Raw genomic sequence first — 16645 nt, 5'->3', positions numbered from 1 at the left:
TTTGCTGTGAATGCGCGAGCGGAATCTTTAGAGTTGCAAAAAATCAATCTAAGGCTCACTTCTCACTGTTCTATGCGAATAATATCTGGATGTTCTGGTACCATGGGTTATTTTGATTGACAAAACTGAGATGTAAACAACAGCCGCTTCGATTAGCCGTTTCGAAACCTGTTCGAGACTGACATACTTCAATAACAACTAAATAGTCACACACACTATATACTGACACACATAACGCCCATTATAGTAAGATTATCTTATTTCTATCATTGAATTTAATATAAGTGCTTGTCTGATTATTTTATAGTACTCTTTTATAATTTTCTCCCTCATTTCTCTATGTTGTGTCTTACCTGTTCCGTTCTCTCATGGAAGCACTCCGTCGGTTACGACGACGAGGGTTCCGGTTGATCCGAATCAACGGAACAGCCTGCTCGTGAAATTAACGTGTAAGTGGCTGAGCACTCCACAGACACGTGTACCCTTAACGTAGTTCTCGGGGATATTCAGCGTGACACAGAGAGTGACAAGGCCGGCCCTTTGAAATACAGGTACAACAGAAACAGGAAGTAAGAGTGAGAGAAAGTTGTGGTGAAAGAGTACAGCAGGGATCACCACCATCCCCTGCCGGAGCCTCGTGGAGCTTTAGGTGTTTTCGCTCAATAAACACTCACAACGCCCGGTCTGGGAATCGAAACCGCGATCCTACGACCGCGAGTCCGCTGCCCTAACCACTGGGCCATTGCACCTCCACTGGACAAATCATATAACTCATATTCGAAACAATTTTCACTTGATGCAATGGCACAACTCACAACACTTGATGCAATGGAAAAAACTTCCCATACATTATCTTGCATACCAACCGACATTAAAACACGTAACACGTACGAAACACTATCGTCGCCCAACAAAATAACTCATACACGACGCCAGAGGACTCTAGCCTTCTTCCTCTTCGAGGACTCGTTTCGTGCAAAGCGATGGTTTTTTTTTTTTTTTTGCTTTCTGTTTTCTTTTTCCATAGACCAGAAGATCATGTGCATAATAAAACACGATAAAGTGCCTAATGTCTAATTTAATTATTACATATATAATACATACGAGCAAAACGCCCCCCCCCCGTCCAATAGGCGGTGCTGAGTTGTCAAACATTTAAACCAAATTTTCTCAAAACAACTTGTCCGACTGTCCCATAGGCCTCCCCTTTGGGAAACACTGATTTAACCTAAATTTGAGACACCAGCAAAAGAAATAAAGATAGACTTTTTTTCTATTCCAAAGAAAAACGATTTTATTCACACAAATATGCAACCAAAGAGTTTAAAGTACCAGTAATGATAAGGCTATTGACTGGGAGAACACAAACATGGTTTAAACAGTAAGCTTGGCAGGAAAGAAACGTGCCTTTAAGCTGTACAAAAGCAACAAAAAATGGAAGGTGCAGTTATGTTCAGGTTAACGGAAGAAAAGCAAGACAAAAACGGCTTTATCGATCGCATTCTCACGTGGAATCGATTTTTGTAATGTTTTCAAGACTTATACACGGCCTAATACCGTCGGTATCTACATATCAGATTTGAGTGCAATCGGATGGAGGATGCCCGAGATCCTAGAAGACACGTGCACACACACACACACACACACACACACACACACATATTCTTTTGCTTGTTTCAGTCATTTGACTGCCGCCATGTTGGAGCACCGCCTTTAGTCGAACAAATCGTCCTGAAGTCTTATTCTTTGTAAGCCTAGTACTTATTCTATCGTTCTCCTTTGCCGAACCGATAGATTACGGGAACGTAAACACACCAACATCGGTGTAAAGAGATGGAGGTGGGGACAAACACAAACACACAAATATATACACACACACTCACATATAAATATATATATATAATGGACCCCTTTCAGTTTCCGTCCACCAAATCCACTCACAAGGCTTTGGTCGACACGAGGCTATAGCAAAAGACACTTTCCCAAGGTGCTACGCAGTGGGACTGAACCCGGAGCCATGTGGTTGGGAAGCAAGCTTCTTACCACACAGCCAGTCTGATAGATAGATAGATAGATAGATAGATAGATAGATAGATAGATAGATAGATAGATAGATAGATAAATAGATAGATAGATAGATAGATAGATAGATAGATAGATAGATAGATAGATAGATAGATAGGTATTCAAATGGCAAATTGAACCAATTACTGATGTATAAAATTAAACAATAAACACTTCACTCCCTCCCCCGTTCTTCCTTCACTCCCTTCCCACTCTCTCTCTCATTCTCAAAATCAATAGGATGTTATATATATATATGTAATAAAATGTTTTTAAAGTGCATATGTCTAAAGAGGGATGGGAAGAGAACGCACACCCGGACCAGCGGAGATGAAAACACGTGACTCCGCTATGATAGACAAGCCTGAGAAGATGAGTAGAACACGTGCCCCAGCTATAATATACATGACCTGTGAATCTTTTGAGAAGAATGAAAATAGACTTAGTCCAATTGCTGACCATATTCACTTAGCTTAGAAAACATATAAAAAAAAAAGAAAGAAAGAACTTCACAGGAAGAATAAATTTGTCCAGGTATACAAATAAATTAATCTCTATGATGTGAAGCGTATTCTATAATTAACTTCAGACACTCTTTTAACATTAAAGCGGTCTTTTTATAAAGACTTTGAAATGACCCCAAACTATAAATAAGTCACACAGAAATATAGCGGGATTTGAACTCTCATAGACTCAAATCATCAAGATGCCACACAGAAAAAGAAAATTTTGAATTGTAGCCAACAGAAAGATACTGTACAACTGAGTGTTTTGAGGTGTTTTCTTGCTTTGTTTTTTGTTGTTTTTTTTTCTTCTAGATTACAATTTTTTGTAGAGAAAGCCATACTAGATTCAATTCAACAGTATTACAGATAGTTTACTGAAACGAAAAGAATAAAAGTAAAAATTTAACACTGGTTAGATTCAAATTCACAAGATAATGTGGCTGAGAAGTTCGCTTCACAACTGTGTAGTTTCGAGTTCGTCGTCTCTAGCTGGCTTTAGACACCATATCAGTGCCCTTGAAGTATTTGCAAAGGGAGGCCATCCCTTCCTCGCAAGCCTGAGTGATACGCTCGGACTAGTTTCGGGATATTTGTCCCTTGTCAACGGGCGGTAACCACCAGGATACGACGAAAGTGAAGGCTTCCTTGCAAATATATAAGAGTTTTTCTAGTGGCGTTTGCCACTGATTTCGAGAAACTGACAGTAAGCATAATTAAATCTCAGAATGAGATTGAAACAGTAATTGCTCGATAATGTAAAGTATAGAAGCCATCTTATCATGGCTAGAGACGACGATCTCTTGGGGCTATAAAGCTACAGTAACACCCCCTCCCCTATGTGGTTAGCCATGATAAGATGGCTTCTATACTTTACATTATCGAGCGATTACTGTTTCAATCTCATTCTGAGATTTAATTATGCTTACTGTCAGTTTTTCGAAATCAGTGGCAAACGCCACTAGAAAAACTCTCATATATTTGCAAGGAAGCCTTCACTTTCGTCGCATCCTGGTGGTTACCGCCCGTTGACAAGGGACAAATATCCCGAAACTAGTCCGAGCGTATCACTCAGGCTTGCGAGGAAGGGATGGCCTCCCTTTGCAAATACTTCAAGGGCATTGATATGGTGTCTAAAGCCAGCTAGAGACGACGATCTCTTGGGGCTATAAAGCTACAGTAACAACCTCTTCTATGTGGTTAGCCATGAAAAGATGGCTTCTATACTTTACATTATCGAGCGATTACTGTTTCAATCTCATTCTGAGATTTAATTATGCTATATACATATACATATATATATACATATATATATACACACACACATATACGGCGATAGCAGAGATGATGGAAGCACCGCAGTTATTTCACAAATTCAATACTCCTCTTGCTTGTATATGTGTGTCCCTACGCATTACGTTTAAGTCTATTTCATGATATAGCCGCCTCTGTTTTTCTTTCTTATAGGCATTTATATTTAAATAAATCGCTAGGCTTTACCTACACCATTTATAAAGGAGGGCAGTATATTACAGAGTGAAGATCTGAGACTCCAGGCACTGAAACTGGGGAAATGCTTAATGCTTCGAGAGTTCCTCGATGTCAAATTTTGTTCATGCTCTAAAACAATGGCAAAGCCTGTTCTACCAAATTAAATTCTGTACGGAAATAAGAACTTACAGTGAGGAGGAGGAGGAGGACGAGGTGCGGAATAGTGAAATGTCTAAATACTGTTGAAATACAACAAATGTAACAGTAGAGGGAAGTCTCCAACTGCCTCAGTGCCTGTCAACCACAACCGTTCACCTGAGGTCCATAAACCTGGATACCATGGAGGAGCTGTAATTGCTAAACTTCTCCAATTTAGAACAATGCTTGGAGTGAAGGTGTGTAGCGTGTGGTCTATGCATTGACCTCTACAGAGAAAGTTGAGCAGAGAATCTCTATCAAATTTTGCCAAAAGCTTGGCGATACCTGCTCAAAGACCTACGCAAAGTTTTCAAACTCTTTTCATCGTTCTCAAGACAATCAAGAAGATCTTGTGCAAAATAAAGCCCGAGTGTCCTTTTGGTCAGCTGCAAGCAGTTTTGTCACTCACTTGTCAGACATACGTCTCGACTCAAATCTTCAGTGATAATGGACTGAAGTGAACCGCAATTAATCTGCACTTCCTTTGATAACTCACGGATAATGATTCGATGATTTACCCTCACAGCTGCATGCACGTTTGTGATGTTTTTCTCGGTTCTGCTGGTTGCAGGTCCCCCAGAACGTTCATCAATATTTTTTCCGCCCTCTTGGAAACATCTGAAGTTCTCGTACACTTGTGTGCGGCTCATACACTCCTCCCCATAGACTTCCTACAACTTTGAGTAGGCCTCTGAGCAGGTATCGCTAGGACAACTTTCTATCTCATGGTCAATGCCATGATCACCCGCTACACACCTTCCTTCTAAGCGGAAGTTAGCTACAACGGTAAAACTTAGTGCAAGTGCACAGCAGCGTTCAAGGCCCAATCTTTGGCAAGCGGCTTCACTCTGAGTGCTTTAGCTTTGTTACTATAACAGCATTGCGGATACCTATTGATCAGGCTTCGTATACCTAACATGACCTGCCGCTTCCCTAACTCTGTATAAATATAATAATAATAATGAAATTATTGTATACAGTGCTCAGGTGCACCACAACTTGTCAGAAAGTGCATATAAAGTACATGCAGTAATGTAGAAATGTCTGGAAAGCGAACAATGTTTGAGTCAGATACATGCTTGTGTGTGTATGGAGGGGAGAAAATCGAGTGTTGTGTTGGCGAATCTCAGGAAGCATGGAAGTTTTGAAGGATGCAGTGCTCCGACAACTAACAACTGATGTCGGCAGTTTGTTCCATGCTTCAGCAACTCTCAGCGTGAAAAAATGTTTCCTGAAGTCATGGGAGCTGTGCTGTTTTCTTACTTTGTAAATATGTCCACGGGTGTTAGATGGGTGGAGTTTGAAAAGGTGCTCAGAGTTATTGTTTGTACGTTGGTTGATAATTTTATGGGTGTCTGCCAAGTCAGCTGCCACACGTCGGAGTTTCAATGTGTCCATGCCCAGGGAAGTAAGGCGTTCAGGATATGGCAAATTAGAGTGTATGTTTTTATGCTTGTATTTGCGTATATTTGTATACCTGTAGATGTATTTAGTATTTAATATACAAGAACGTATTTGTGTGTGTGAGGAAGAGAGAGAGAGAGTGTGTGTGTGTGTTTGTATGTGTGCGCGCTTGTGTGTGTACGCGCTTGTGTGTGTGTTTGTGTGCGTGTCTGTGTGCGTGCATGTGTGTGTGTGTGTGTGCGTTTGTGAGTGTGTGTGTGTGTGTGTGTGTGTGTGTGTGTGTGTGTCTGTGTGTGTGTGTGTCGTGTGTGTGTGTGTGCGCGCGCGGGCGTGTGTGTGTGTGTGTGCGCGCGCGCGGGCGTGTGTGTGTGTGTGTGTGTAAGGCATAACAAATTTGTATTTGTGCTAGGTTCACGTGACCTGATATTTCACTAAGATCACCATCATCCCTCTGCTACCAGACCAACTGACCAAGTATTGTATTCTAAAAAGAGTTCATTTTCAGAATGTAAAGTCCCAAACCGTCATTTTTCATTGGAGACAATGAATATATATGGTTCTGAACAATTTTACAAAATCGTATTTACTCTAATGAGACAAAATGATGTACAATGAAATATTGATGAGAGAGACGAAATAAAATATAGGGAAACGGAGAGGGAATTATATACGTATCATATAAGATTTGATATGAGATACAAACAGAAACTTTGACTGGCAGAAAGACAGGAAGTCAGATAAACAAGTAGACAGGTAGACATATAGATTGATAGATAAATAGACAATAGGTAAATTGATAGATAGATAATTAATAATAGATAGATAGATAGATAGATAGATAGATAGATAGATAGATAGATAGATAGATAGATATAGATATGTAAATATATATATAGATAGATAGATAGAGAGAGACGGGCAGACAGGTAGATAGAAAAACAGACAGACAGACAGACAGACAGACAGACTGATAGATAGGTAGATAGATAGACAGACATACAAACAGGCAGACAGACAGACAGACATACAGATAGATAGATAGATAGATAGATAGATAGATATGTTTCTTTATTAGCCACACAGGGCTGCACACAGATAGAACAAATTACAAGGTAGAGCTTTTCTTTTGAAGGTTTAAAAAAAAAAAAAAAAATAACAAATAAAATTTTTTAAAAAAATAGAAAAGGGGGGGGTCGATCAAAAGGGATCGTAAAAGGAGAGAAAGAGGACAAAAAAGGGGGGGTTAAAAAAAAAGGGGGAGAGGAAAAAAAATTGATCAATAGGGATCGTTATCACAGAAATGTCAATATGAAGTGTAAAGGGGAGGACAGGTGAGGTTTACCCGTGGAAAGAAAAGCCTACGGAAAAGACCACGGTAACCTCGGTCAATGAAGTCACATGTTATATTTCTTTTTTTTTTTGCAAATAAGCAACTCTCTGTATTAATTTTACGGTTCATAGAATCATAGTCAAGGTGGCTTCGTCATTCATACGTGCCATCCTTGCTACATTCACCCATCTTTTTTTTAAAACATTCACTAGACAAAACTTGCCTCTCTACTCTCACTTTTTTCTTCAAGTGATACTTGAAGAAGTTGATGAGAGATTGACCAGAGAGGAAAGTGTTTGTCTCTAATCCTTTCAGACGCGTCCACCAGATACATTCTTTCGCCATAGCCACAAGTATGATAAAAATAGCTCTTCCTTCCCGTTTGAAGGAAGGAGGCGTGACGATATTAACGATAGACTCGGCTGATAAACCGACACGTCCCACACGTGACAGCAGTCGTTCGACATAAGCCCACAGGTGGGAAATTGCTGGACACTGCACGATTGCGTGCAGAGCGGTTTCGTCGCTCTGCCCGCATCTCGGGCAGGTCGGCCCCGTGTTTCTCGAGCCATGCCTATAGAGCTTATCCCGAACGGGTAGCGCTTCTCGGTAGCACCGCCAGGCCAGGGATCTCTGGAAGTTGTCCATAGGTCCCGGGCCGAAAGTCGTTTGAAACAGGCGGGTCAGGTATTCCTCGTCGACGCCCAGTTTGCCCCGAGCTCGTCGTCGTACTCCCCCTCCACTAATCCCCTATAGAATGCTTTGGTTGTGTTGAAGTCACTCAAGGTCGACCGGGACGGCAGAGTTGCTTGAGAGCAACGCGACACTCGCGGTGCCATTCGCCCTTCTTCGGCCTCTTTTTGATCCACGACTGTAGTTCGGTCATGGAGACGAGTTGCGGGAATGCGTGCCTCACAAACGGCGACCACACCTGTTCACCGTCGTCTACATAGAGCCGGAGATGTCGCAGTCTCAGCGCGTGTCTGCGCATCATTAACCACGGCATGCCCAGCCCTCCTTTTAACGGAGATAGATAGATAGATAGATAGATAGATAGATAGATAGATAGATAGATAGATAGATAGATAGATAGATAGATAGATAGATAGATAGATAGATACAGCGTGATAGACACCAAAAAAGAGAGCATGACAAAAAGCGTAAGAGAGAGAGAGAATACAATATACTAGAAAACGGATTAAAGATAGAGACAGAAAGAGATTGCCAAGGCGGGAAATATCATAAGATTTATTGATGAAACAAAACTCTTGATTGTTTGCTCTTTTAAAAAACATTAAAGACTAACGATATAAAATTCATTTGTTCATCAGACAGAAAGGTAAATATTCTCAATAAGTTGTCAAGTTATTTATTTCACCCAATATTCTCATAATTTGTTTGCAGCTAGGGTGTTAGAAGAATAATTTGTTTTTCCTTATTAATTTTGCGGATCACCAATAGTTTCCCAAGTGACCTAGGAATAGAAAGGTGGTATCAAAAGTGAAAGTAGAGGAGACAGGGAAAGAAAGGGAGGGGAGAAGAGAGAGAAAGTGGACGAGGAAAAAGAAGAGAAAGACATCAATGACCCATGTATTATGCATTTAATTTGGGTTTTTAATTATTCACACTCTTATTGCTACTTATTACTGTCCTGGTCGTTTTGTCTTTTCATAGCATAACTCGCTACTTTATTTGTGTTACTGTTTCATATATATTAATATGGATAGACAAATAGATAGATAGACAGAAAGAGAACGAGAGAGAGAGAGAGAGAGTGAGAGTGAGAGAGAGAGATACGCATATACACATACATACATGGCTGCAGTCCTCGGACTGAAACTAAAGTTATATATATATATATATAATATTATATTATATATAAATATATATTATATATATATATATATACTAGCAGTATCGCCCGGCGTTGCTCGGGTTTGTAAGGGAAATAACTATATAAGCATTTTTAGGGAGTTACTTCCCTTATATAATAGCAAAAAAAATGCATTAAAAATGGAAAAAAATGATGGTAATTTTTTTTTTTATCGTAGACTCATCGTAGACGCGCGCTAATACCCAGAATGGCTCGATATGAATCACGACTATAAGATACCCGCTTTTGGTTAAACTGCACCGCAAAATGTGGGAGTAGTTAGGAATCTAAATCGTAGGAGGACAGAAGACAGCACACAACCTCACTTATATATATATATATATATATATATATATTTATATAATATATATATATATATATATATATATATATATATATATATATATATGTATATATATATATATATATATATATATATTATATATACACACACACACACACAGATTAAACTAGAAATGTAAAGGCAAACAGACTAACAAGACTTGACAAGGCTGTATAATATAGGTCCATAATAGAAGATTTAGATAGACATTTACAGCTGTTTCTAGATTATCCCAGCTACTGGAACATCATATCGAGCGAGGGGTCCATAAGGGTGAGTATTCTGTCGAAAAGAGATAGGTTTAACATACGTAACAGTGAATCAAGGGGAAGCTATTTCTAGCTGCTTTAGAAAGGGAGTCAGAAAGTCATATTTTCAAGCGGAATTTTAGTGCCATACAATTTTTAGTACCCAGAGGGCATACCTTGATTTCAGTCACACCGACGAAAAGTTCTCTTAATTTATATGTGTTAAAGTTCCTTTTTAATCAAAAATATAATGTCCTTCAATAGAAATATTAATATTTCGAAATCTCTCTAAAGGAGACTACGGCAATGGTACTGGATATTAATAATTATCACCAAGTTAACATGGTAGTCCCGGAAAATAGGATGAATGCTGCCGTTGATTAGCTCCCAGGGGCCATCGCCTCTAGCTAGCTCTGTAACACACGAACCTATGTCCATTATAACCAGTGTCCGTTATAATTTCCTTCATTTTCTGCAATGTTCTCCAATGCCTCTCTTCCAAAATTCACTTCTCTGTGACGAAAAGTACTCCTCTACTATGGTTCTGACCTCGTCGACAAAAATTCATATTTTTTCCATCCAAAAAACAGTATGCATGTTCTATACGAATTTAAATAGATTTCAATTAGTTTTAATACTGAATTCAAAAAGCAGCCTGTCAATATCTCAAGGAAAATATTTGGAATACATTGATATACGAGTAGTGTATTGTACATAAAGATGTCATTTGTTTTAGGATTACTTCTCAAAATACTTTGTTCCGCAAGTTACAAACCTGATGGATTATTCATTGGAGGAATATGAATGGCTGTTCCATAGAAGCTGTTATTCCTCAACATATTAAAGAAGGCTGTTCTTTGCAGGTACAAAGGTACATAATTATTTCCCTATGTATATGTCTATGCATAGTTACAAGTAAGCATTTCCTTTGCAGTAGGCGTAAGTAGATATTCCTATATAATTATGTAAATTCACTCCATCATCCTAATTATTCTAGAAACATTAGGTAATTTTAATAGGAACAGCATAACTCGATATTATATAGAGAACATCACTAATATTCATAAACGTCAAAAATAGCACAAGGAATATTACATGATATAATACACATTATAGTATAAATGTAGATACCATTGCCGTCAAGATTTTCCTAAAGCTACCCAGTAAACATTAATTCGTAAGCCCTAACTATCATATTTCATAAGAAGAGATTTCTATATTATCACAACCAATATCAATCGAAGAAAACCTTCCAGTACGAGTCAACTTATGTAATTGCTAAATCCTTCATATCTGCTGTCTCAAACTTATGCGCTTCTTCTAATCATAAGACTATCTACAAACAAAAGCTATCGGATGTAGACGGATAATTCGCTAAAAGAAAATGGCAATACATGAATACATACTAATATTGGGGATGACTCCACATCACGTTACTATCGAATATGTATCCGCAGCTTAAACACTTATAGTATCGATAATTTTTTAAAAATCGTTTGTTTCATTAAAAATTATGCAATCTCTAATACTTACTCACGTCTAGGTGTGATCGTTTTCTCTCTGGAAGTATATTAGACTTTGAAGAACTTAGTCAATAGTTAAGTCGCTAACAACATGTAGAACGTCCATTGCTATGTTCAGAGAAAGACTTAAAAATAAAGGAGTAAATTCGTTTATTTCGTATATAAAGGATGCATCGTCAACTAAAATATACTGAATAAAAAATATTCTTGTCATTTGCATGAAATACCATTACGCATTTCCACATTTTTTGCTGAAGTCTGTTTTAGACATGAAAATAATGTTATATCCACACGCCTTCACTGCGTGTAGATGAAGTGCGTCTTCTACATACAAGAGGTTAATACCTGACGTACTTTTCGACAACTAACAGAATACCTGACACCGGGACTGAACCAGTGTGGTTGGAAAGCAAGCTATCACTCCAAATTGTTTATTTGCTTTCTATAAATGAAACCTAATCTGTTAATTCAGACTTACCTCCTTTGAATATCTGATACTGACGAATAGATAGCTACTTCGAAATGTATTAAACCATTAACTCATAAGAGAACCCTCCGAAGTGACCACCCGATGGCTTCTAAAGAACTATTTGGTCTTGGCAAGTCCTTTAAGACGCGATCACGTACATTTTAGTGTTGTATAGGAAAATGTGGGGTTTCTCTTCCCCCACGAGGACCGCGCCCCCTTACAATCCCAGTGTATGTAATCTAAAAATAGATGAAAAACTCAGAAAGGATGTCTTCCTCGTCAGACTAATCTTCAACGTATTTTTTTTGTATTCATTGGCATTGATATATTTTATACATTCTTTTTTTAGTTCCATAATATCGTAACCAATAAAACAACAACAACAATAATAATGATAATAATAAAATAATAATAATAATAATAATAATAATAATAATATAATAATAATATTTCACCTGTGATGAAATTTACCATGGTGGAATTTACCGCGTGGAATTTACTGGTAACCTATATATATATATATATATATATATATACTAAGCATTAAAGACCCGTCGTTGCCGGTCATAGTGCTAGTGCATGTATATATGTGTATATATATATGTGTACATATTACATGTACATCTATATATATACATCTACACATAAAATACAAAATACAAGTTTATCTTGATATCGCTAGTGATAACAATACTCACAATATATAACAGAGACTGGAATTGTTAGCCCGTCTCTTGTAATTTCGATCATTGTATCTTGTCCTCCCTCTTTTATAGAAGTTTGGCTACAATCCAGCTACCTCTACTTCGGGGGGGGGCATTTTAAACTTTTATCCGGGACGTCCTATGTCCCAGATATAAAGGTAAAAACAAGATATTTCCACTTTGCAAGGTTCGAGTCGAGTACTTCCTTGCACGCTCCGTTGACTCGAACTTTGCTTCTATTGTGGCGAATTTACCGCCTCTGGTTAGATACTTGATATCTTTCATAGTCGCACCAAGACACTTTTCGATGGTGCTTTCCTTCAGGTGTTCAAATCGTTTTTTTCTCTACATTGTATACTTTATAGGCAATAGTCTTTTCTTTAATTTTATTTTTTATTTCGTTTGGTGGTGTTATCCTAGATTCACCATCTTTGTCGGGGATCAATCCGAAATAGGTTTGTATTTCTTCCATTTTAATTTTAATGAGTTCGCCGCCCGCCGACGGCTGCAGCGAAATTCATTATTGGACTTTCTTCTATCGAAGGCATTCTACCAAAAATGCTTCCGTGTAAACGGTGAAAATATTGTCAATTTCCCAAACAGAGACACAATTCAATTTTTAAACAATAACCAAAGCTCCTTCTCTCAAAAGGGGAGGGTTACGGTTTACAATTATTTAACAAATGCAACACAACAACGCTTCCCTTACGAGGAACCAACAAACGTGATAACAATAGTTAAACAGAAATAATAATAACAACAAACCTTACGGTAAATAAAAAAGCAGTATTCTGTTGAAGCTATAGGCCTTTATGGATCAGAAATAAACCAACAGCGGTACTCAGTAGAAGCATCTTTCGTACAGCCAAACTTCATATAGATACTTAATGCTAGCTAATTAGCAAATAATCTAATGTAAAAGCCGTGCACACCTCCATCTGGACTATTCCATTTCTGCACTTAAATTTCATTTTTTATTTATTCCCATTCATGTGAAACCACTGATTCAAGTTCAAGTCATTGATGCAATGTTACGATTTAATTATTATATCATACTTTTGTTTGATTTTAATTAATACTTACTACATATAATTCAACTGTTATTATTATCTCTAATTTTTATTGTTAAAGTGAAAGTATCTGACATAAAAGAGAGAGATGTTTTTGTTTCACGTTTAACACGTAATACTGAAATAGTGGAGAAGATATGATATTGCTATGGGCTCACCCTAAGCAAGCGGTATCTGACATAAAATAGAGAGATGTTTTTGTTTCACGTTTAACACGTAATACTGAAATAGTGGAGAAGATATGATATTGCTATGGGCTCACCCTAAGCAAGCGGTTGAACTTTTTTTTTTGCCCATGAAACTATATGGACCCTAAGTATGGCATGTGTAAAATTTGAATGAAATTGGTTGTGTAGTTCTCAAGTTTTAGGGAATCGTAGTGGAGAAGATATGATCTTGCTGTGGGCTCGCCCTAGGCAAAAAGTTAAAATTTTTTGCCGATGACACTCCCCGGACCCTAAGTAAGGCATGTGTAAAATTTGAATGAAATTGGTTGTATAGTTCTCAAGTTTTAGGGAAACAGACAGACAGACAGACACACAGACAGACAGACAGACACACACACACACACACATTCTCAGTTTTATATATAGATGCGCAGTATGGTCGAATGGTTACAATGTTTGCTTTGCAACTTATAAGTCCCTAGTTCAGTTTGATCGTCTGGCTTCGTGACCAAATGCTGTTTTCTTCAGGTTCGGCTTGATTCATTCTTTATGAATGAAACTGGATGGACAGAGACTGGAAGACTGTATTGAAGACAGTCGGGTAGATTGTTCTTGTAATTCAATGATTTTCAAAGTGGGCGGTATTGCCCCCTTTGGTGGATATTTCCAAAGGAGCGTTGAAGAAATGTGGGGCGATAATGGGGTAGCTATTCATGTAAAAGCAACAAACTAATGGGTTCATAAGGTTATGTTTTCTTTGTTGAATACAGTTGCTTTGATTGAGCAGACAGTTGGTCAAAGGCAGTCTAAGCATGACCATCCCCTCTTTCCTTTTTGATTCGGCAAAGAAGCATTTATGTGTATGAAGTAGAGTATGTATATATATATATATATATATATATATATATATACACACACCACACATACATGTATGTATGTACTACGTAAGTATGTAAGTATGTATGTATATATTTGCATATATATGTAAATCCCCACCTCCCCCCAAAAATTAGGAACAAACACAAAAAACAACAACGCATGGACGTGACACATGTAAAGTTTTAGTAGACACTCGGGGAAGGAAAGAAAGGGGTTTACGTTTCGAGCAAAGCTCTTCTTCAGAAACAGGAAACAATGTATTCTATATTATATATATATATATATCTATATATATAATATAATATATATATATATATGTGTGTGTGTGTGTGTGTGTGTTGTGTGTGTGTTGTGTGTGTGTGTGTGTGTGTGTGTGTGTGTGTGTGTGTATGTTTGTATAATACACACACACAAACACACATACACATCTACATATACATCATATATGTATATATATATATGGGTAAAGACCCCCTTCGGTCATGAATGACCATGGGATTGCACCTAGAAAGTTACCCTCCTAGATACAAGTCCGGCAAGGTTGTTTATGGAAACCAGCAGTCGCCCATGCATACCAGCCTCCCCTCTCCACACGCCACCAGTGTTATCCAAGGGAAGACAGAGGTCGATACAGCTGGAACCAGTGACGTCGCAACTCATTTCTACAGCTGAGTGAACTGGAGCAACGTGAAATAAAGTGCCTTGCTAAAGAACACAACATGCAGCCCGGTCCGGGATTCGAGCTCACAACCTCACGATCGTAAGCTCGACGCTCTAACCACTGAGCCATGTGCCTTCACTATATATATATATACTACCTACTACTTATTCTATCGAGTCTGTTTTGCCGAACCGCTAAGTTACAGACACGTAAACACACCAACATCGATTGTCAAGCGATAGTAGGGGACAGGGACAACCCAGATCAAGCAAACCTATGTTGAAATGATACTCCAGCCGTGTCTATTCCAACTTTTATTCATTTTTCAGCTATGATGACATTAAAATGGGATTTGACTGTTATTTTTAGTGGGTAGAGCAACTATATAAAGTTATAGCTGTTAGCTCGTCGTTTTGTATTGCTGGTATTAGACGTATTTAAAGCAGACAATTGACTGTATGTATAACATGAACTATATAATGCAAACACCCACTTATTTCCAAACATGATACATCTGCAAGCGTTGTGTTTCTATACAACAGTATATACAATAAATATGTCTGTTCGAGAAGACACAGCGTCTTGTGAGGACAATACATATGTCTCATGGTTTAAAAATCACATTTGAACAATGTAAAAAAGCTCAGTTGTATAAAATAGCTGAGATTCTCTGAATTCCAAAGGCAAAGCTTTATTGAATTTGTTCTAAGGTTTTTTTTATGTCTGCTCTACTATCTAGACATACCTGGGATGTGATGTAAGATATATTCAAGTGGTAGTTGCTTTTACGCCATTCATTTAGCGATATTTCTATTCAGATTTTTCTTTCTTTGTACATGTCTGTAAATACACTTCTCACTCACTCAATCAATCAATCTCTCTCTCTTTCTCTAAGTGTTTGTGTGTATATATATATGTTATATATTATATATAATATATATATATATATAAGCCTTGTATGTAGATTGTGTAGACTAAATTGAAAAGGCCCGTCTTATATATATATATATATATATATATATATATATATATATATATATAAAGTTAATCCAAACAAAAGCACAAAAAAACACAACAACGCGAGGACGTGGAACAAATATAGTATTATTGGACGCTCAGGAAAGAAGGAGGGTTTTAACGTTTCGAGCGGAGCTCTTCGTCGGAAACATAGGAGAAGGAAAGATCCAGAGAAGGGAAGACAGAGGAAAAAAATCGCCAACGGTACACACGAGGTCACATTTTGAAAGGATATATATATATATATATATATATATATATATATATATATATATATATATATATATATAATATATATATATATATATATATATATATATAGGATATATATAATAAAGGATATATATAATATATATATATATATATATAAAGGATATATATGCATATATATATATATATATATATATATATATCACTTAGTTTATTACTACACAACTATCTATATACAATTAACCATTGTAAGCAAAATAATGTCAACGGGTTAAATTTACTGAGTATTTTTATAATGTAGAATACAGTGTAGTGCAAGTAAGTTAGCATTTAATGCAAGAAGCATTTTTCTATGATATTGCAATTGTCATTTCCCCAGCAAGTACGAGAGAAAAATTCGAACATGTTTGGCTATTCTTCTGACCTCATTAGTGAAGGTAATCTATCTTGTATATTCAATATTTCAAAATTTTTTGGCACGTTTGTTTACA

General features: G+C 37.3%; 1 protein-coding gene across 3 annotated transcripts in view; it reads right to left on the bottom strand.

The window, feature by feature from the left end:
- Nucleotides 1–16645, bottom strand: part of LOC115214220 — a 107090-nt gene that overhangs the window by 53255 nt on the left and 37190 nt on the right. The window lies entirely within an intron of this gene.

This window comes from Octopus sinensis, linkage group LG7 (assembly GCF_006345805.1).
Source record: "Octopus sinensis linkage group LG7, ASM634580v1, whole genome shotgun sequence".
Lineage (NCBI taxonomy): Eukaryota > Metazoa > Mollusca > Cephalopoda > Octopoda > Octopodidae > Octopus > Octopus sinensis.
Note: the sequence above shows the minus strand (reverse complement) of the source record. Positions and strands in the feature narration are given on the sequence as shown.